Here is a 21,872-nt window from a genome sequence, read left to right as displayed (position 1 = left end):
AACCCATTCTGTTTCCTAGATTTATTTCCATTATACAAACAGACTGTATTTTGTGGAATTTCTTATCAGTCAAGGAGAATCTCGGTCGTCCCCACTTTTTCTGGTCATCAGTTATGTTGCCACGAACATTAGTGCATACGGTTGTGTGGCTGTGGCTTCTTTCTCTCTGGTACGTAAGGTAAGAAGAGAATTGCTAGATCCTCCGGGAACTTGGAGTTTAGGATTTTGAGGGGAGGTTAAACTATCTTCTAATGTTGCCCGCCTCTCTCCTCTGTGGTGCACTGTGTGAAGACCTCTGTCCTCAACACTCCTTACTCTGCCAATTTAACTACCTATCCTCACTCCTGTGAAGTGGGATCTGATTTGCATCCTCACAGTGACTACGAGTGGGTAAGAATTTCTCCAGTGTCTATTGATTATCCGTACGCCTTATTCTAAGATTCTTTCCCCATCTTAAACTGGGTGATCTTTTCGTTGTCCCGCTCTCAGAGTCCTTTTATATCCTAGATACAAGTCACATTTACATATACATGATCTCCAAACATGTACTCCTGTTTAAGAGTTGAATTTTTTTGCCCTAAGGCACAAATTTTAAAGTTTGAGGATGCTAATGATCTTAAAAAGCACATCTGGACCCACATCCAGCAGGGAGGGGAAACTTAGAAGACATCACATTTGCTACAAGAGAAATAACTCAAGGGTCCACTGACGGAATGTGGTGAGGGCATCCACGGCACTATCAGCCTTAAAGAGGATGGAGAGCTTAACTCACACTTCAACATGGATGAATCTTGAAGACATTGTTCTAAGTGAAGCAGGCAGAGGTAAAAAGAGAAACACTGTTACAGCCCAATTAGAGTCACGGACCTAGCTCGCTCAGATTCAGATAGAGAGCGGTGGGAGCCAGAGGGAGAGGTAACAGGGAGCTACTGGCTAACAGGTCAAGAGTTTCAGTTTGAAGTGGAAGTAGATAGATTGCAATGGTGTGCCTTTGCACAACACTGTGAATTGTAATTAAGGTCCCTGAACCATACCCTCAAAATAGTTAAGAATGATAAAATCATAAACAAAAATAAAAAAGGCAAGTGCCTAAAAAGAGCCTGTGCTTGGGTTCTGGTTTATCTGTTTGTCATTTCCCACCAAGGAGATATGCAAATAGATATGATGAGCCACGTGGTAGCTTGAATGTAACTGGCCCCCATAATCTCATGGGAAGTGGCACTCTTGGGAAATGTGACTTTGTTGGAGTGGGTGTGGCCTTGTTGGAGGAAGTGACTGTATATGTGGGTGTGTGTGGGGGGGTGAGGTTTCCTATGCTTAGGATCCCACCCGGTCTCCTAGTCCACTTCCTCTGGCCTGCATATCAAGATGCAGCCAGCACCATGACTGTCTGTACACCGCCATGCTCCCCATGGCAATGGGCTGAACCTCTGAAACTGTAAGCAAGCCACCCCAATTAGATGATTTCTTTATAAGAGTTGCCATGATCATGGTATCTCTTCACAGAAATAGAAACCCTAACTAAGACATAAGTAGGTACCAGGGACTGGGGTATTGCTGTGATAGGCCTGACCATGTTTTTGTTTGAAGTAATATGGACTTTGGGAGTTTGGGTTAGGAAAGCAGTGGAATGCTTTAAGTGCTCCTTAATGGGCCATACTAGTAGGAACAGGGAAGACAATGGTGCTGAATGTGATTTAGTGAACTGTGGGGGGGTCAAGAGGTTTCAGAGGAGAAGGATGTTGGTATGTGGCCTCTGTAGGCCTTGTGATATTTTGGTGAAGGAAGTAGCTGCTTTTTGCCCTTGTCTGAAGAGTCTGTCTGAGGCGAAAGTGAAGAGTTTGGGATTAATTCCATTGGCAGAAGAAATCTCAAAACAGCCTAGTATAGGCTCTGTTGTGTGGATACTCTAATGTCGGTGGTAACTCTAATAAAGATGTATAATGGAAAGGAGCAAGCTGAGAGGGGAAATTACAAAATGAAAATTTTGAGGAAAAGAAGAGCACCAGGAAGCGGGGCGGAGCTCAGTCCTGTGCTCAAGGAGACAAACGGATGAAGAAATGGAATAAGGGAGTGGTGACCTCAGGACAAGACCCCAGCCAGCTAAGTTTCCAACTTGTGGAAAGAAACTACAGAAAAGCTTAGAGCTGGGTGTGCTGGCGCACACCTTTGATCCCAGCACTGGGAAGGCAGAGACTGGTGGATCTCTGAGTTTGAGGCCAACCTGGTCTAGAGATCCAGTTTCAGGACAGCCAAACTTAGGCAGTGAAGGACAGAAAGCTGGTGAGCATTTAATTGAATGAGGGGGCCATGTTCCAGCCCCAGCAAGCAGCAGAACTTGGCAGCTTTGGCCACATGGTTCTGGCTTTAGAGTTAAGGATAGAAGAAGTGGGTTATGGAATTTCCCTCTGCGCCTAAAGAAAGCCGCTAAGGCCAGGCGTGGGTCAGGGGTGTCCCCGAATGGAGGCCTAATAGAGAGGCCATTGCACAAAGCTGTGAAGTTGAAGCCTGGACTGCCTTGGAGAACCCATGATGTTAGAGATGCCAGAATCATGGGATAACTGCCCAGGAGAGCTCCAGGGAGTGGAACCAGCCCAAGAGAAAGAAGTGTGTTGCAGGCAACAAAGCTGAGTGGAATTGGAGATCTGAAGAGCTACATCAGACATGGAGATGCAGAGTTTGGAGTTTGCCCAGCTGGTTTTCAGTCTTGCTTTGGTCCAGTATTTCCTCGCTACGCTCCCTTCCCTACATTCTGGAATGGTAATGTATCTCCTGTGCCATTATATGTTGGAAGTATGTGATCTGCTTTTTGATTTTCATTTTATAGGGGATGACAGTTAAGAGATTGCATGAATCTCAGAAGAGATTTTTGAACTTTGGACTTCTAAATATTGCTGAGCTAGAGACTATAGGGACTTCTAAAGTTAGATTAAATGCATTTTGCATCATGATATTGTTACAAGCTTATGGGGACCAGGGAGTGGAATGTGGTAGTTTGAATGTAATTGACCCCCATAATCTCTCAGGGAGCAGCACTATTAGCGGGTGTGGCTTTGTTGGAGTGGGTGTGGCCTTGTTGAAGGAAGTGTGTCACTGTGGGGGTGGGCTTGGAGCTTTCTTATGCTTAGGATACCACCCAGTGTCCCATACACTGCTATGATCCCCACCATGATGATAATGGACTGAATCTCTGAAACTGTAAGCGAGCCACCCCAATTAAATGTTTTTCCTTTGTAAGAGTTGCCGTGGTCATGGTGTCTCTTCACAGCACTAGAAACCCCGACTAAGACAAGCCAAATGCTAAAAAAGTAAAACGCTTGAACCATCAGAGAGTAGGCAGCTGGGGGGAGGGGAGGAGCGGCAACGTGTGAGCGTGAATTCCTTCCACGAACACTACTAATGTAGAGGGCCTGTCCACGCGAGGTGCCGCGCTGGGTGCGAAGAACTTGAAAAGTCCTGACTTAGGGACCCTGCACCCCGGAGGAATTTCCAGATGTGGACATATCAGTGCCAGGAGGAGGGGTCCACCTAAGCCAGCGGCACGCCTTTTGGATGGGGTTCTGTAACGGCAATGCAGTCACCCTGAGCACCACCAGGGAAGCTTCAGGCCAGAGCCCTTCACCCCACCCATCTCCCGACTCGGAAAATTCACGACCTCTTATCCCCTTGTTAAAGACAGGGGCAGCGATTATGCGGTCTGGGACCCAGACCATCCTTTCCTCTCAATGAATGCATGAATATGTTCATTTACAACCATCTCATTTTTTCCCCCAAGGCTGCATGTAAGAGATCACTGGCTTAATAGTTTGCTAGTCTATTCACACTGTGAAGTCATTAGCAGCCGAACCATCCTGCTGAGAGCAAAGAAGAAATACCCATGTACGACCCAAGGAAAAAAATTACCTACCAAACCGAGGCTCTCAAGATTATGCACACATCGGGCACATGAGATACCAGGACAAGAGCAAATGCTAGCAGGGGGGTGCTGGCGAGAATACCCGTGCCAAAAGGAACGGCAAGAACGTAGAAGTTGGCCACAGTGGAGGCAGAAACTCATAAAACATCACGGTGTTGAGGAGAATGCTCTCACCCCTAAAGGGACATCACCACCTCCTTCAAGGCTCAAGGGACTTCACGGAAGAGGGAGAGAAAGGACACAAGATCAGGAGGACTGGAAGAGTATGACAATTGTCTTCTAGACCTAACATGGCCATTGCACGCATGGACTCATGGTACCAGCGGCTACCTGCACAAGGCCGGTCTGTGCAAGGTCAGGGCCATCCACATTGCCTCATGGCCCAGAGCTAGGGGCGGTTAATGGTCACTGGGAAGGAGAGTCATATTCCTCAGTGGTGTAGTCACTGGTCAGTTGGTTTTGCTCAAGGAAATCAACCATCCCACACTCCGGTCAGGCAGGCAACCCTAACTGAACACAGTGGGCCATACATACACCAAGGATGTGGAAGGGGAAGAGGATGCTTGTTGGGAAGAAAGTGGAAGTCAAACAGGCTGCCTGTTTAGAAAGAAAGGGTTCCATAGGAGTGGGAGAAGGCTGACGGAGTAAGGGAGTATGATCAAAGTATATTATGGACATCATGCATGAAATTGTGAAAACACACACACACACACACACACACACGGACACACACACACACACACACATGGACACGGACATACACGGACACACGGACACACACACACACACACACACACACACACACACACACACACACACACGGACATATCTATCTGTTCTGAATATACCTAGTTGTCAATCTCTCCAGAAACCTGCATCCACATCTGAATGCATGCACTGTCCTTTTCCCTCTATGTCTTTCCATGTAAATACTTGATAACTTTGGTCCAAAAAAAGGAGCAAGAGCATCACTTGTAGACAAAGGAGTTCTATCAGTAGCTCGAAACAGATATTAAGCACCGATTATGAGCCAGTTCCCATAGACTCTGGGAATACAATGCCCTAGAGATGTTGGACATCTAACCCTAGAGGTAAAATACAAGACTGAAACTTTCTCTTCCAAGGACCTCAGTGTCTACCACAGGGAGGGAGGGGCGTCAGGAAGATAAGATGATGTCACAGAAGATACGCAAGGTACTGTTAAAACCACAGGACTGGGGGATGGTGCGAAGGAACCAAGGAAGGCTTGCTCGGGGAGAGGGGACTCCACCAGAGAGAGGGCTGGTGTTCCTGGGAAGAGCCGACACAGGAGACCGCTCAACTACCCAAGTAAGCTTGGAAGAAACAGCCAGGGCCCCGGCCCACCACCTGTCACCTTTTCAGGCTCAGTTTTGGTGTCTGTAAGATGGGGAGAGAAGTTGTTACCCCTCATAAGGGAACAAATGAGAGAAACATACGCAAAGGAGAGAGGTACAGCTGCTATCAAAACTGAGAGAGACAGTACGAGAAGAATTCAGAGCTCTAACTCCGGTCAACGTTCAGCCTATGAAATATTCATGTCCAATAAAATGATAATGTTTTAGGCATATAAATTGTTGATGGAGTCTCTTTGGTACAAACATATAAGGATTAGAGTCAGCTGTAACAGAGGGCCAGGATAGTAAATTAAACACAATAAAATGCACTTCTTTCATCTATGAAAGTCAACGAGCAGGCAACAGAGAGCCAAACACGCCGGTGCTAGCCCGGGAAGCCCTCACGGAACCAGGAGGAGGGAGCTCGCCATTCCTCCTTCAGTCACAGACCCTGGCAGCCATGGCTCCAGAGGTGGGTCATGTCCTCACCCATCAGCCACTCCACAATGGGTCACTGAGCTCCCAAGGGACCGCTTGTCCCTCATGGGTCATTCGGCCTTTGCAGGGACCTCGCGCTGTACAACCAACCTCTGCTGCCAGAAAGGACACAAAAAGACTGCCCTTCCACAAAGCCAATACCCAATACAAGTTGATAAAGTACACATGAGAATTGAGGCTTTTAAGATTGATATAGCATTTCATGAAAAAAAAAATACATACCCAGAAGTAATATTTTAGTCTGCTCGGGTTGCACTCAGGGGTGGGTGTCACACCTGATCCATCACTTGCCAGGCTGTGCGTCTGTATGTCACCTGGCCTGTTTTGTAGACGCCGATGAAAACTACTACAGCTTTTCACACAAGTGCATAGGTCACTCGCGCCGCCATCTCGAGGCTATTGCTATCACAAGTGGCACCTGACAGGCAGGGCAGGCCAAAGCCAAGCAGGCCTGGAGGGCGGGCTTCTCTCTGACCACACAGGTGAGTCACTCCTCTCTCTGCTTCTCTGTCTCTTAGAGGACAGCTCCCTCTCTCCTGGTGACATCTGAGTTCGCACCAGGCCTGGACTGGACAGTTGATAACTCACTTAGCAATCCCTGCCCTGTTCAGGGGACTAAGTATGGGATGGGACCTGGCAGACAGGGGCAGGCCTGGCGGCACGGGACTTCGCAAGGCTCGCTGGGTGATTTTGAAGCCCCCCCCCCCCCCCCCCCGCCCAAGGCTTGTGAGTGACAAGGTTTTTAAAGGCAAGCCATGCTCTAACATTGATCTCCTGGCTGGGGCTCTAATCCCAAGGGCACTGATGGCTACACAGAATGTACACGGCCTTGGGAACTTAAAAACATGAATAATTCTCCATTCTGTAGTCTCAGGAAATACAGATTTTAAAAAAAAAATCAGATAGTAAGAACTTAGTCACAGGGACATGCCATGAATGACTTTAACCAGGACCGAAATGACGTCCTTCCCCTTCTCCGTGCATCCTGAGGGCATGGATAAGGAGCTCACTGGCAATGTGGGGACTATGAAGAAAAGGAGTGGCTGTAATAGTTAAGAAATTAGAGAAGATTCCTGAAATGAAGGACTCAAACTGAACCACCAGCTCTAGATTAACATGGGGTGTAAACATCAATCTTCCCTTCTCTGAGACACTGGCAAGTTCCCATCGTTCCCTTTTCAATACGGCTTCCAGGCGGTTCCATACAAAATCATTCTGAAGCCAGGCAGTGGTGGTGCATGCCTTTGATCCCAGCACTCGGGAGGCAGAGCCAGGCGGATCTCTGTGAGTTCGAGGCCAGCCTGGGCTACAGAGTGAGATCCAGGACAGGCACCATAACAACACAGAGAAAACCCTGTCTCCAAAACAAACAAACAAACAAACAAACAAACAAACAAACAAACAAAATCATTCTGAAGGCCTCATTGGCACTTCAGATGCTTCTCCTTCCCTTTGTCCAGATGCTTAATTTCTAGAACCATTATTATACCATTATTAATATCATTATTATGAACCTGTTTATTAGCATTGACATTATACATTTGTTAAAAGTCACTTCACATCCTTCTTGGGGAGGAGGGGGGCAGGATAGTCCTTAACTCCCAGCCATGCCGGCACATTAAATCCGTTCTGGTCCAGCTCCCCCTAATCGAGCTCATCAGAACCAGCTATTGCTCAAACCTCCGTGGCACCCAAGTCATTTCACTGGGCTAATCCGGTACTCAAGGCCATGGAGAAAATCATGGTCACTGTGGAAGAAACAGTACCTGACTCGGCTGTGAAGACCCCACGCTGCCATACTGCCTCCAGGAGACACTGTCCTCAGAGCTCCAACAGCATGTCACCCTGATGCGGAGCCTGTGGCTAGAAAGGGCTGTTCGATGTTTTCTACTCATGGAGCATCAAGGACATTCTCCTGGTCCTCCATCACAGAGGCTTCCAGCCATCTGATGCATGTCCCTTTGGGACAGGAAATCGGCTGCTGTGTACAGAGGGCTGATCTTTCTCCTGCAATAACCAGTTCACAAGGCAGAGAACAGAGGAACACACAGGACTCAGTACCCCTCTCCAGTTGTGTTGAAAGGACATTTCAACTGTATTCGCCTCTCTACAAGGACACACGGTTTCCTTTCCTACCATTGTTTCATGTTTTGAAAACTCTGTGGCATATAAACAATCCCAACCCCTAAAAAAAACTCCAGAAGGTTTTTTTGGGGGAAAGTTACTCCTTGAGTAGGCACATAGGGAGACTTTCTGCACACAGAGATGCACTCACAAGATTTCTTTGGTAAATATTAATCAAGCTCCTGCCATGTGCCAGGCACAGTCATGGTGCAGCCCTGGCCGCCCGCTTCCTACGCAACGTCGTCCTGGGTTGCACAGAAGGATTCGAACCCAGTGGCTCTTCTGCAGGAGGTTCCAATGTTCAGTTGTGCCCCTCCCTCGGGTTCTGTATCCCCTTGCCAGCTGCTCCTAAAACGTCTCTGCCATGGGTTCCCATACGGCCCAGTAGAGACTCGGGGCCTGCCAATCCCAGCTCCCCATCCCCACCCTGCCCTGCTCTAAAGGATATTGCTGTCCTATCGCTGTCCATCTTAATATTCTTAGCTTTGCCTCTGGCTTTGGCCCCCCTCAATGGTCCACAGACCCAACACCGGACGCCTATCCACCCACAGCACCCACTCTGTCCCATTGTCTCGCTCCATCTTTTCCCCTGCCTGAGAAGAATCTCAGCAGAGATGGAAGACGTTTTCCCTCCGCCTCCCTGCAGAGTGTGGGCGCCCTAGAGAGCTTGGACTGAATAAGACCAGCTGCCACCATCGCCGAGCCAAGGGGGCAGCCAGAAAGGCCACCGGCCACAGGCACCAACCAGGGACTATGTCCCGCCCTTTGTTATTCTGGCACATGTAGAATCATCAGGGTGCTACACACACACACACACACACACACACACACACACACACACACACACACACAGGTACCACAAGGAAAAAGCAACTGTGAGTGGCTAGGCAACCCTCACCAGAGCTTGGAAACTATTAAAACCAGGAACTGGGACTCTGCCTGAGCAGAATCCAAAACAAGGCCACCGGAGGGTGAAGGCGGCAGATGCCAAGCCTGGGGAGCCGTCCCAAGAGTGATTATGCAAAGCTCCAGCCTCTGCATGCTTTGATGGTAATGCACTCATTTCTCCAACTTCCAGCACGCGAAGCGCAAGCGTGCCTTAATGACAGCGGCTGGATTGAAAGGTAATTGGGAGCTGAAAATAGAGACTCTGCCTCGTTATAATAATTCTCTACAGAGACGTGTGTGTGTGTGTGTGTGTGTGTGTGTGTGTGTGTGTGTGTGTGTGTGTGTGTCAAGAAGCACTGTTCCCTGGGCGCCAGTTCAAAGGGATGGCCGTCAAAGATTTCAAAGGTGTCAGTGCTAAGAGTGCTTTTAAGCTTGTGAATGTTGTGTCCGTTCAATATGTGGGACCCAGAATAACCAAGCCTACTGTAAGCAAATACGGCACAAGCAAAGTAATTCAAAGCATCAGGTGATGCTGCCAACTTCCTTCCATTCCCTCTACTCCATTCTCCATCTCGGAGACCACACCATTCCTTGTATGGCCTCCTGCAAGGGGTACAGAACACTGAAGGAGACAGGGTAAGACCTTCAGCCGTCTCTTCCATCACCCATGCATCTGAGCTGCCATAGGAAAACCCAGGCTGGCCTCAAACTCACAGAGATCCGTCTGGCTCTGCCTCCCCACGTGCTGAGATTAAAGACATGCACCACCGCCGCTCCGCAGTTCTGGAGTTTTAAAGATTTGTTTTAAAATCATGTGTATGTGTCTGGGGGTATGTGCATGTGAGTGTAGATACCTGCAGAGGCCAGAAGGGGGCATTAGGTCCCCTAGTTTTTTGTTGTTGTTGTTGCTGTTATTGTTGCAAATAACAGAAAATGCCGCTATCCGTATATGGTATACACAGAAGTCTGTAAATAGGAGTCTCTTCGTTGCAGAACGTGAAATCACAAATGGACTGTTCTGGAGATGCTGGGGGGTCAACAATGGTAGGACACAGGCCAGCATCACCAGTCTCCTATGTCTCACCATTGCAGAATGGCTACCTAGGCCTTAAGCACTGCAATTGAGCCTTGCTGCTTTCAAAGCAGGGATCAGCACAGACAGAGTCTCTCCCTCCACTTTCCTCCCCCATAAGGATGAAACTCTCCTCCCAGCAGCCCTCGACGGACTTCCCCATCCATTTTAGGAACATGAAGGCACTCATGTGTCTGTCCCTAGGGCTAGAACAAGGCTTATCCTTAGGGAGTTTAAGAGACATCTGCCTGGCTTCATCAACAAGGACAGAAAGAGTGCTGGCCCTTCCAGTCTTACAGAAGGCAGCTCCTCGTTATCAAGCTCTGCCTTTTCCAGTAGTAGCCTGCAGGTTCGTGTGGTGTGGTTACCATGGCACTTGCTCTCCCAGTGACCCTGAAGAACTCTTCAGGCTCTGGGCGGTGTTGCTCAGGGACTGTGTGTTTTCTGCAAGGCAGGTATATGTCTAGCCCTCAGGATGTCCTTGACCCGACTGGTGGGTTTGAGGGAGCAGAGCTGAATATACCCTGGTGACGGGTGAATATGGCTTCAGCTGAAGTCAGGCTTAGTATGCTTATCATAAAGAAATGTGCTTTTGCAAAAGAGAAAAGGTGAGGAGCATTGTAGATGGTGTCCCTGTGTCCCAGCAGGAAGACCCAGGCAGAGGGAGGTCTCCAGCTTTGGTATGCTGTCACCCCCCTGAGGTCCAGTGTCCTCACTATCTCTGTTGCCTTCTGTAAGCCTGGAAGGGCCAAGCCTTTGCCTCTACCAGGGCAGGGCAGGATAGAGGCAGCATTTCAGGAACTGGCCCCTGAAGATGGCTTTGGGACCAACCCAGCCTGGGATGTGAGAATCTGTATGCAGACTCTGTTAACCTAAATGTCTTAACAGCAGGTCTCCATTGTCAATGCAGGTGACACTGGAATGTCCCCCACAGCATCTGAGAGAAAAGACAGGCTGTATACTTAGGTATTAGGAAAATGTTTGCTCAGTGAACGACGGCATGCTTGCCAGAGCGTGTCAATTCTAGCAGCAGGCACATGCTAAAGAGTTAAAGCTGCCAACCAGAAAATCACCTCCCTGGCACCTCACTTCAAATCCCGAAAGTCTGGCTACCTTCAACTTAGCCATGAGTCGCTCCAAAGCACACGAGCATAATAAGTATAAAATTTGATACAACATAGTATCTTGTTTTATTTTCTCCTTTTCTGTATATTTTTTGTTAAATCTTCTAAAGAATCCAAAGGATGTCCATAATATGTACCCATCTTTTATGTTAAAAAAGAAAAGGATGAGGAGAAGAGGAGGAAGGAAGGGAGGGAGAGAGGAATGAAAGAAGAAAGAGAGAGAGAGAGAGAGAGAGAGAGAGAGAGAGAGAGAGAGAGAGAGAACATCCTCACCCTCACATCGGTTTGAGAGATGAGTAAACTCCATCTCTGAGACCATGGTTCTTCTCCAGCCTCCAGCCCCTCCCATTGCCCAGGAATTGTAAATTAACCAGCCTTTCCTTTTCTTTACACCTTCATCCCATATGTGCGTGTATGCCTAAAGAAGAAATCGTTTAGGTTATCAAATTCAAGGCAAATGTGGAGCTGGAGAGATGGTGTTACTCTTGCTGAGGGACTGAGTGTGGCTCCCAGCTCCCAGGCTCCCAACTGCCTATAATTCCAGATCCAGAGGATCACACGCCCTCTTCTGGCCACCACAGGCACTCACATACATGTGTGCATACACATGCACATACACATACAAATAATAAAAAAATAAAATGAGTCTTTATGGGGCTGGATAGATGGCTCAGTAGTTAGGAGAGTGCAGCAGCTTTTCCAGAGGACCCAAGTACAGTTCCTAATACCTACATCAGATGGCTCACAACTGCCTGTACCTCCAGTTCCAAAGGGTCTGACACCCTCTTTTGGCCTCTTTGGGCACACACACACCAATGTAAAAATAATATAATTTCAATTCTATGTAATAATACAGTAGGTATTCTCCTGCAACGCAATTTTCCATTTGGTGTTTATCTAGAGTTGTATCCATGTGTGGTAGTCTGAACTCAATTGGCTCCCATAAGTTCATAGGGAGTGGCACTGTTAGGAGGTGTGGCTTTGTTGGAGTGGGTGTGGCCTTGTTGAAGGAAGTGTGTCATTGTGGGGGCGGGCTTTGAGGTTTCCCATGCTCAGGATACCACCCAGTGTGTTCGTCAGTCCATTTCCTGTTGCCTGCTTACCAGGATGTACGGACTCTCAGCTCTAGGACCATGCCTGCCTGCTGCCATGCGCCCCACCATGATAACGGACTATAAACCTCTGAAACTGTAAGCCACTCCAATGAAATGCGATGTTTTCATGCATCTTCACCAATGGCTGCATCGTGGGTTTCCATTTAGAAAGCGACTTGGTTCACTTTGCTCCTGTCCCAAGGTGACCCCTTACCTGAGGATGGGTGTATACAGATCTTATGGAAGGGCAAACTGAGACACCCTGAGAGTGAAAGGGAACGCTATTGATTATTACACCAGCCAACAACATAAAACCAGATTGTATGGTCACCCTACTGATTTGGAGTAGCATCCCAGGATTTCCTAACCACCCCCTATTTGGAGTGCAGGCCGATGGGGATTCGCTTCCAAGTGCTACTAACCTCTGCAGCCATGTGGCAGCCCTGACAGAAAGCCTACTAAACAACTAAGTAGATTAAGTACACCTCATACCCCAGAACAAAGGGACACCAAGGGAGACCGAGAGGAGGCAGAGCCCCAGCCCCTACGGGTCCCGGCAAACACTCATCCTCAGGCTTTACGGAAAATCTAGCTACAGGCAACAAAGACAAGATGTAAAAAGTTGGGTCCTCTTTCTGGGACAGGGCTGAGGGCCTATCATCGCCCCCACCCCCACACCCCCACCCCCGTCCCCGTCCCCGACCCTCCACCTCATTTCAGGTTTACAACCTCACCTTGCATCCTGTGCAATGAAACCCAGAGGGGCGGAGTGGCTTGTCCGAGGTCACATTTCACATAAGCAACAGAATCTTAATCACTGTGTCTATGTTGATGACCATAAAATTTAGTGATGAACTGGGACATGTCTACAGGTAAAGGACGGGCTACTAACAATGAAGCCAGACCGGGTATGAATGACTCCGATCCAAGCAGGACATGTGACTCTCTCAACTTTGCCCTCGGCCCTTTGTGATCTCCCAATGGTAGCTATAAAGACATAGGGGACTTGAGCAGATTCAGGACCCAAATCTCTGGCGAGGACACTCTGTGTAGAGAGATGCAGAGGCTGTCACCGAGGCCCTCAACCTTTTCCCTTTGCTATAGTGGAGGCACCTGATAGACAGGCCCGTGGCATCCTGCCATCCAGCGCAGCAGGTTGGAGAGGATGGTACGACGCTTCCCTGAGATTCATAATTAAATCACAGAAAAAACGCTTCCTCTCACGGGCACTCCTGTGTGCTGCTGCCTGCCAGCCAGCCGCAGAGTTAAGGTCCCATTTGCTGGAGCACGCATGCCTCCAAGAGGCTGCAGCCATATCCTCTGAGTGTCAGCAGCCCTTCCCTCCAGCAGAGCACATGCACACCAGTGTAGGGACGTGTGTGCGTGCGTGTGCGTGTGCGTGTGTGCGCGCGCGTGTGTGCGCGCCCGCAAGCGCAAGTGCATGTGCGTGTGTGTGCATGCGTGCGTGCATGTGTGTGTGCGTGTGCGTGTGCGTGTGTGTGTGCGCGCGCGCGCGCGCGCGCGCGCGCGCGCGTGTTCTCTTGCCGTCTCCCACACCGAACAGCCTTTGTTTGTAAGGAAACGCTTCAGACACAGAGAAACAATTACATAACACTGTCCCTGACCCTGAAGCACGGGTGTGCCCATTTTGGTCCTAAGAAATGTTCCCAACGGCACAATTCATAGGAGCCCCAAACCAGAAAAGACAGAAATGCCGATCTATCAATGGCAAATGACGGTTGCGGTCTGGTCAGGCCATGTGAATGTTCTACAGTGGGTACAATGTACAAATCCCCGTGACACACCATAAATTCCAGACCCAAAATGTTGCTGGGAGGGGAGCACTAATAAGGAAATAGGCACACTGCACTGTACTTGGGGAGGTTCGAACCCAGGCAAGCACGATCACAAGTGTTAGGAATGAGCACTGCCACACTCCTGCGGAGGAGGCGAGGGTGCCGGTCCCCAGAGGCCTACAGCTTTGCTTCGAAGATTGACAAGGGTCCATTCCTTGAGCGGGGTGGCGCTTGTGGGGGTGGGGCAGCTTAGCAGCGGCATCCCCGGCAATGTTGCCGAAGTTTGGCCGCCGCGGTCTACCTGGGGGAAAAAGGTTTGCAAACTTCCGTAGAATTAAAGCCACCATTAGCTGCCCTCCTGGTGCTTACACCAAACCGATCTTCACTCAGACCAGGCGGAAATACAGGCAACAGCGGAGCCAGGGGTCGGTGGGCACACAGGCGAGCACTCCGAACCTCAGCTGCTTCCCTTGGTGATCCTCCCTCTACCCCGGGCTGGGTGAGGGCAGGTTGAAATGGACAAGGCCACTGGTCCTTGTTAGGGGAAGAGGGGAGGGAGGGAGGGGTAAAGTCTGCCCGAGGGACAATCATCCATACGTGTTGGAAGCCCAGAAAAACAAGTCCGTACCCAGTAATTCTATGCTGGGAATCTATACTTATGAGATGATGGGGGAAAAGGATTGGTGTGATGTTAAGCATGTGCAGATATACATTATTTATGAAAGTTACAAACTAAAAAAAAAAAATCCATCACATCAGAAAACAGTTGAGGAAAATAATGGTGATGAGAACTTTTAATGATGTGAAAATGTCAACCATCAGAACAACAGACCTCTTTCTATCCATTTTTTTAAGATACCGAATACCCAGAAAAGATTAAGAGAAACTTAATTATAATTTAAAATGGCAATATTACAGCAATTTAAGCTTTTCTTACGTCTTATCTATATTTTTAATGTTCATTTGTGAGTATATATTACTTTTCTAATGGTTACTCTACACGTGAGAGATGGATTTTCTTCTTTTCTCCTGAGGCTTTCATCCCTGTTGTCAAGGTGACAGCCAGCTGCAATCCATCACATTTTCAAAAGGGCATCACACAATGCAGCGCATCTGAAGGAAGGTGACTGGCAGATTGGCAAAGTGCTTCGAAAATCAACCCCATGGGGAAAGGCCATAGGAACAGGCGTGTGAGCCTCGGGGAAGGCTGGATGACAGGACAGCTGCCTTGGAACATCTGACATACGAAAGGGATTCTTCCTGACCCACGGGGGCTCCAGAGGTCAGAACCAAGACCAAGAATCACAAGGAGAAGGGTGGGGGGGGAGACCATAGCTCAGGAACTAAGCACGCTGCCTTCCTCAAGGCCCCCTCGGTGATACTGAGGCAAAGGCCCAGGACCCTCTGAGGCTGTCTTCCACTGACCTCCCACACCAGCCTGCACCATGGACAACTACGAGTCAGGATCTCTTACCCTCATCACTGAACACCAGTCCAAGAATAAGCACCCATTTTCCTCGTATGGTTCTTCCTTGACCTCTGGAGAGCTCTTCAAAGTTCACGTAAACAGACCCATGCTTCTCCACTTGCCTCTCTTATAGTCAAAGTCGTGATGACCTCTTCCCTCTGATGCCTTACGGCTTCCTAACTGGTTTCTCGATAATACCCTTGCTGCCTTTCTCTCTGTCCATTCCCTACACAGAAGCTAAAGTCATGATCTTCCTAGGACAAAATCTTAAAAAAAAAATTAACATACTACAAATCTCCAAGTAGAACTGGAGCCCCATCCAACTTTAAAGGAGTCCCTTCCTGCCCAGTGTATTCCAGCTGGACTGGCCACCTCCTCGGCTACACATTCATGCTCACTTTTTTGTTACCCTGGGGCTATTTGCACATGCAGAAACACGCGCCATCTTTCCTGCTCCTTCTGCAACTCAAATTACAGGTATCATTCTCCAGTTTTAGCCCTGTGGGGCCATTCCAATGCCCTAAGGAGCCTTGTGTGGCTAATACGATTCTTGGTGACCTAGCCACGACTAGCCAGTCAGCACCCACTGCTTCTAGTCCCTTAATAAGCAGGATATCGCTAACATTTGCACTAGCATCCCCATTCTTTATGCAAGCTGCTTCCTCTGCCTGGAACGATCGCTGTGTGGCTAAGTGCTACCGTCTTCAGGGCTCAGCCTGAGTATCTACCCAGAAAGCCTCCTCTTACTTCCAAATGCTAAGTTCAGTGCCTCACTCTTACATGCTTACCACACCTACACCTATTCCACCACAGTACCGTTGTGAATATGTGTGTGGTGTGCACGTTGGTATGCATGCTCACATGTGTGCAGGTGGACATGTACGTGCAGGTGCACACGCTTGTGGAGGCCTGAGGTTGAAGCCGAGTGTCTTCTGTGGTTGCTCTCCCTCTTACCTTCAGACAGGGTCTCTCACGGACCTTAGAGACCCTGGAGCTCACTGTTTTGGCTAATCCGGCTAGCCAGCTTGTTCCAGGGGTCCCGTGGCTCTGCCTCCCAGGGGCTGGGATTGCAGACAGGCTGCCATGCCCACCCAGCTTTTATGAACATTCTAAACTCAGGTCCCAGGCCTGCTCAGTAGTAAATACAGCTTTATCTGCTGAATCATCACCCCAGCTGCACCATTTTCCCTCAATCATAGCTCCTGCCACTTGGTAAACAATATGAAGGTGGGGCTATATCTTTATTGCTCAAAACTGTTAAATAGATGTCTTTATTTTTCCACATACACCCTCACGCATTCCTGAGCATGTTTACATTTGGACAAATAATAGACCTCTGTGGGACATATCCTAATGAGCAGCATTTTCTAGAAGCAAATCTAGACTTCATCCAATTCCTCTGCCCTAGGATCAGGTGCTGCCACTTTTATTTCTACTAGCCAGCTCAATAATTATTCCTTACCAACCTCTGAATGCGCAGGAGCAATCTTCAGTACGCTCACAAAAAGATCAATAGGTACACTAAATAGACTGAAAAAGATGTGTAATATCGAATTCATAAAGTGGCAGGATATAAAGAAAAATAAATCAAAAAAATGCTGGCGGACACAAGACTAATAAGTAAAAAATAAATCTTCTACAGTCTGCTTCCCCAAAGGCATAAACAGTTCCCACTAATTTGATGAAAGTGCCTCACAACAAAGACTTAGCCTCTCAAGGCCAATGCCCTGAGTTCAAGGAAGAGGCCAAGGAAGGCAGGCCTGTGGGATAGGGATCTCTGTCATCAGGGACTTTGGGCACGTTACATGTCTTCATGAATGGCAGTGTTTTACCTAAAGGAGCGTAGACTAATTGACTTGCTTTCTCTCTCATTCTCCTCTCCCTCCTTCTTTCCTGATAACAGAAATGGATTTTTAGCTGGGAATATTAATGTCCCTTGATAGCATTACACTTGACCTGTACTTATAATCAGGTAACCAAGGAGACCTAAGCAGACCTGTTGGGTGAATCTCACTGAAATGTGAGATGACATCCTTTCTCTTTCCCGCTGCCCAGAATGGACAGGAGATGGTTTGAGTCTTTTTGGATAGTGAAAATGGGAGGTATCTGAGGGTCCACAAAGAAAAGAGCTAATGGAGACTGCAACCCTTAGGAACTTATGGATGCTCCATAACTAACTGTGGATGGCCTAACTCAAAACCCTCAGGGAAACTGCTATGTCATTTCATATTGAAAGGCTTCCTAAGAAAAACTATCTTTGCTATTTAGGCCAAGTCAACCCATTTCAGGGCGTGGTGCTGTTTTGTTTTGTTTTGTTTTGTTTTTCCTAAGGAAATAAGACACTCCAGTCTATGGCCCTTTACACATCAGCCCAACAGTGCCTCTCTGGTAGCATGCAAGAATTCACACAAACCGGGGACCATCCAAGAAGCTGGGATCATTTATGACAATGAAAACAGCCTCACTTCCCAAGACATCTAAATTGTCAGAGGACAGCGAAGAAGACTGCTTACCTGCAGGTGTGCCCTGAGCAAAGCAGGAAGGATTCCTGCCGAGGAAGTGGAAGCCTCCTTCACCCAAAGCCCAGGTCTCTGGTCCTATGAATCAGAGCTCCCAAGACTTCAGCTCTGAGAACAATCTGCTCATGCCTAAATGCTTCCAGATTCTCAATCATTTAAGCTAAGGCCTCTGCCATTCACTCAAATGAAATACCCACCAGATTAAATAAAATGTACTAGCCTTCTGGTCTGTACAGAGCAACCATCTCCACTGGTGCTGGTGGACATGAGCCTTCTAAAACATGACTATGTTGGCCTCAGAGGGAACATTAAATATCTTACTATGCAAATTAGGTCTAGGGATATGGATGATACGACATGAACTTCATTAATATAGAATCCATTAATTTAGAATATGTGACTATCTTCAGTGCTCAATTTCACTTTTCTAATATCTATAAAGGAAAACAACACGCAAAATAAATGACCAACACGTAGCACAAAAGACGAATTCGCCATTCTGCTATTATTTACTGGAAATCTATTATGTTCCAGGGCTAGGAGGGTAGCCACAGATATTATTTTGTGCAGTTCTCATTAAGAGAACCACAGTGCAGGAATATAATGTCACCTTGTTAAAACAAGTTAGAAGCCTGGAAAATTAAAATATGTACATCCGTACGACAGAATGCTCGGAGACGATCGTAAAACCGCTGGGGTGGATCAGATGGTGCTGGTTCGTTAACAGGGATGAGCAGAGTGAAAAGGAGAAGGACCGGAACCCTCTTTGAAGAGCACCGCTTGAATTAACCACGAGAAAGATGATGAGGACCCACACACACACACCCCTGGGGATACGCGGCCGGAAGCTCAGAAGGAAAAGCAGGAAAACTTGACCGTCTGGAATAAGAAGGAAAACCTGTTTCCCACTACAATTTTGTAAAATGGAATTCTCCACCATTTTCATAAAATGAACGCTAACTTTAAAAAACTTAGTATTTCTTACAATTCACTGGCCCACGGTTACGACAGAGTTTGTGACATACGTGAGGTTCCGGCGTTCACTGCACAAGTGTGAGGCGATGCCATTCACTGCTGTTTAAACATCTTTCCTATTCTCTGCGTCCGGTTCCACCTCAGAACTACACGCTAAAGCACTGGGGAGTGAGCCTAAGGTCTGGAGGTGCTCACAGAACCACGGCGGTAACGATTGGGAAAATATTCCCGTAGCTCGTTCCTCCTTTGTGCTCCCGGCCCTCTCCTTCTCAAGCTCTGTTCACAATACCTGCACACATACACCCACACAGGGGAGTGGTAGAGAGAGGAGAAGGGAAGAGGGGGGGAGGGGAGGGGGAGGGGAGAGAGGAGGGAGAGGAGAGGAGGGGAGAGGAGGGGAAGGGAGGGGACAGGAGGGGAGGGGGCAGGAGGGGAGGGGAAGGGAGAGGAGGGGAGAGGAGGGGAGGGGAAGGGAGAGGAGGGGAGGGGAAGGGAGAGGAGGGGAGAGGAGGGGAGTGGAGGGGAGAGGAGGGGAGTGGTAGAAAGAGGAGAGGGGAAGAGAGGGGGGGAGGAGAGGGGGAGGGGAGAGAGGAGGGAGAGGAGAGGAGGGGAGGGGAGGGGGAGGGAGAGACAAGGCTCTTCCTAGACAGAATTAGAAAAAGCACATTGTGGTCCTTCCTGCTGCAGGTTTACATTGGTCAGTAGTTTTCACCCTCATGGTAACTAGAAGACAGATAGCCTAAAACCACTTAGTTAGCATCACCTGTTACTTTCCTAAGTTTATTTTGAAAGAGCCGGTGCTGATCCATTTGAAAAGATCTGCTCTGGGTGTGTGTGTGTGTGTGTGTGTGTGTGTGTGTGTGTGTGTGTGTGTGTGTGTGTGTATACATGAGGGCACACTTGCCAAGTAGCAAGCACATGGAGGCCAGAATTTGTCTGCTTCCATCATGTCTCTACTTCACATCCTTAACGATTATTTTTATTTTTACTTATGTGGCCGTATCTGTACGAGTGTATGACCCCTGTGGGCAGGTGCCTGTGGAGGCCAGAAGAGGGCATCACTTTCCCTGCAGCCCGAGTTACAGGGGGTTGTGAACCACCCACTATGGACGCTGGGAACCAGCTTCAGATCCCCTCCAGGAGCAGTGAGCGCTCGTTACTGCTGAGCCATCTCTCTGTCCATGCCACCCTGCTTTCTGGGACAAGGTCTCTCACTGACACAGGAGCTTGGCTTTGGCTAGGCTGGCTGGGCATCCAACACCTAGGACCTGCTTGTCTCCGCTGCCCACAATCTGCCCCTGGATCCAGCACTGAGGTTGTAGATGTGTTCCCCAGAACCCAGCAGGGATGCTGAGATCCAAACCTGAAACCTTCATGATTGCACAAAAAGCACATTATCTACTGAGTTTTCTCTCAAGCCCACTGAAAACATCCGATCCTTCTTAACAGTAACCATAGACGTGTTATAAGGACCCAAAGGAATCCTTTGGCATCTTGCAGGCCTCTCCACACTGGGCTCACTGATAGACGGCTCTTGGCTTTCTTCGGTATACCTGGCACGTCCTCCTGCTTCCCCTGGCTGCTCTCTCCTCGCATGAGTAATGGCAAGCTGGGGAATTGGAAACTGACAGTTTTGTTTTCTCGGTGCTGATAAAGGGGAACAAATTATGTATTTTCCCTGAGTGTGCAGTGCACTGTTTTAAGTTGTTTCATTGGCATTTTTTCTCCCAGGAGCAGCAATCAGGAGAGGAGGAGAAAAGACACTTGGTAACTTCTTTAGGGAAAATCCTAACAGATTTGTGGGTATAACTCTATTCAATCTGTTACATAATAAACCCCCAGCAACAGCATCAATTAAAAATCTCTTTAAAGACAGTTCTACCAAAGGAGATACCCTGGAAACTTCAGTCCCAGGGCAGTGATAATCCTAAGAGGTGCTGTGTTCACAGTATTCCTTATGCCCAGGGATGCAAAGGGTTTCACAGGGTGTCACAGCTTCCTGGGGCCATGATTGTCCCTGTTTTGCAAATGAACAGAGGTTTGCCAAGATGGATTACCCTGCTCAAAGTCAGTGAGCTAGTTAAGTGGCAGAACTGAGATTCAAACCTGGGCCTGGAGAACTTCAAAGCATGCTCTGCAAACTTAGGAGGGAGAGAATAAGGAAGGAGCATTCTACACTACTGGTTCTCCCCCTGCCTCACGCTGCAACCATGTTGTGGTGACCCCCAACCCTAAAATTATTTCCGTTGCTACTTCATCACTCCAATCTTGCTACTGTTATGAACGGTAATGTAAATATCCGGTATGCGACGCCTGTGGGGGTCATGACCCACAGGTTGAGAAATGCTGTTCTACACCCAGACTTGCCTTTTATGACTTTCAGTACACAGGTCCCATGTACCAAAAGGCTGGATACTCGGTCTCCTGCCATTGGATCTCCTGAACAAACCTGCTTACATCATTTCATCTGTCCGAGACTTGTTCTGCATGCCTATGAGACACCACACTGCATCGGACATCTCGTGAGTCTGTGAGGACTGATGTATGGAGAGAGCTTCAACGGGATAGGGCAGTCAGACGAAGGTGAATCTAAGCCACAGGGTCCACCCTGAGTACACGACCTGTACTTTTGCGGAGAGAAACCCCTGCAGACTGTATTAGACGGCAACCAGCTTCCAATGTGATTGCACTCATGACCTCTAGTGGACGCTGCTAAATCCGGGGTCGGTTCTGGGTCGTCTCTGGTGCTGGGTTAGCAGTATGCACTTGACAAGCTCTTCACTACAATCCCGAGACACCACTCTCTACCACACTGTCCTCCACCCCTCAGACTGCCCCTTCCCAGGATCCTCTGCTCCATCACCCTGCCTCCCAAGCTTCTAGAGGGCCAAGGACTGAGGCTAAGGCCTCCTATCCACACCGACTCTCTTCGATTACAATGCGTGTCTCCATGGCAGACCAGACATTCAGCTGCCTGCTCAGTATTGCTGCTGGGATGGTCAGTGGACAACCTGGGGCCTACAAAAAGTCTCCACGCTCCCAC

The 21,872-nt window shown here is 48.5% G+C and overlaps 1 protein-coding gene across 2 annotated transcripts in view; it reads right to left on the bottom strand.

The window, feature by feature from the left end:
• Positions 1-21,872, bottom strand: part of Tmcc3 (transmembrane and coiled-coil domain family 3) — a 286,150-nt gene that overhangs the window by 204,867 nt on the left and 59,411 nt on the right. The window lies entirely within an intron of this gene.

Source organism: Peromyscus maniculatus, chromosome 18, assembly GCF_049852395.1.
Source record: "Peromyscus maniculatus bairdii isolate BWxNUB_F1_BW_parent chromosome 18, HU_Pman_BW_mat_3.1, whole genome shotgun sequence".
NCBI lineage: Eukaryota > Metazoa > Chordata > Mammalia > Rodentia > Cricetidae > Peromyscus > Peromyscus maniculatus.
This window is presented reverse-complemented; position numbering and strand designations above follow the sequence as displayed.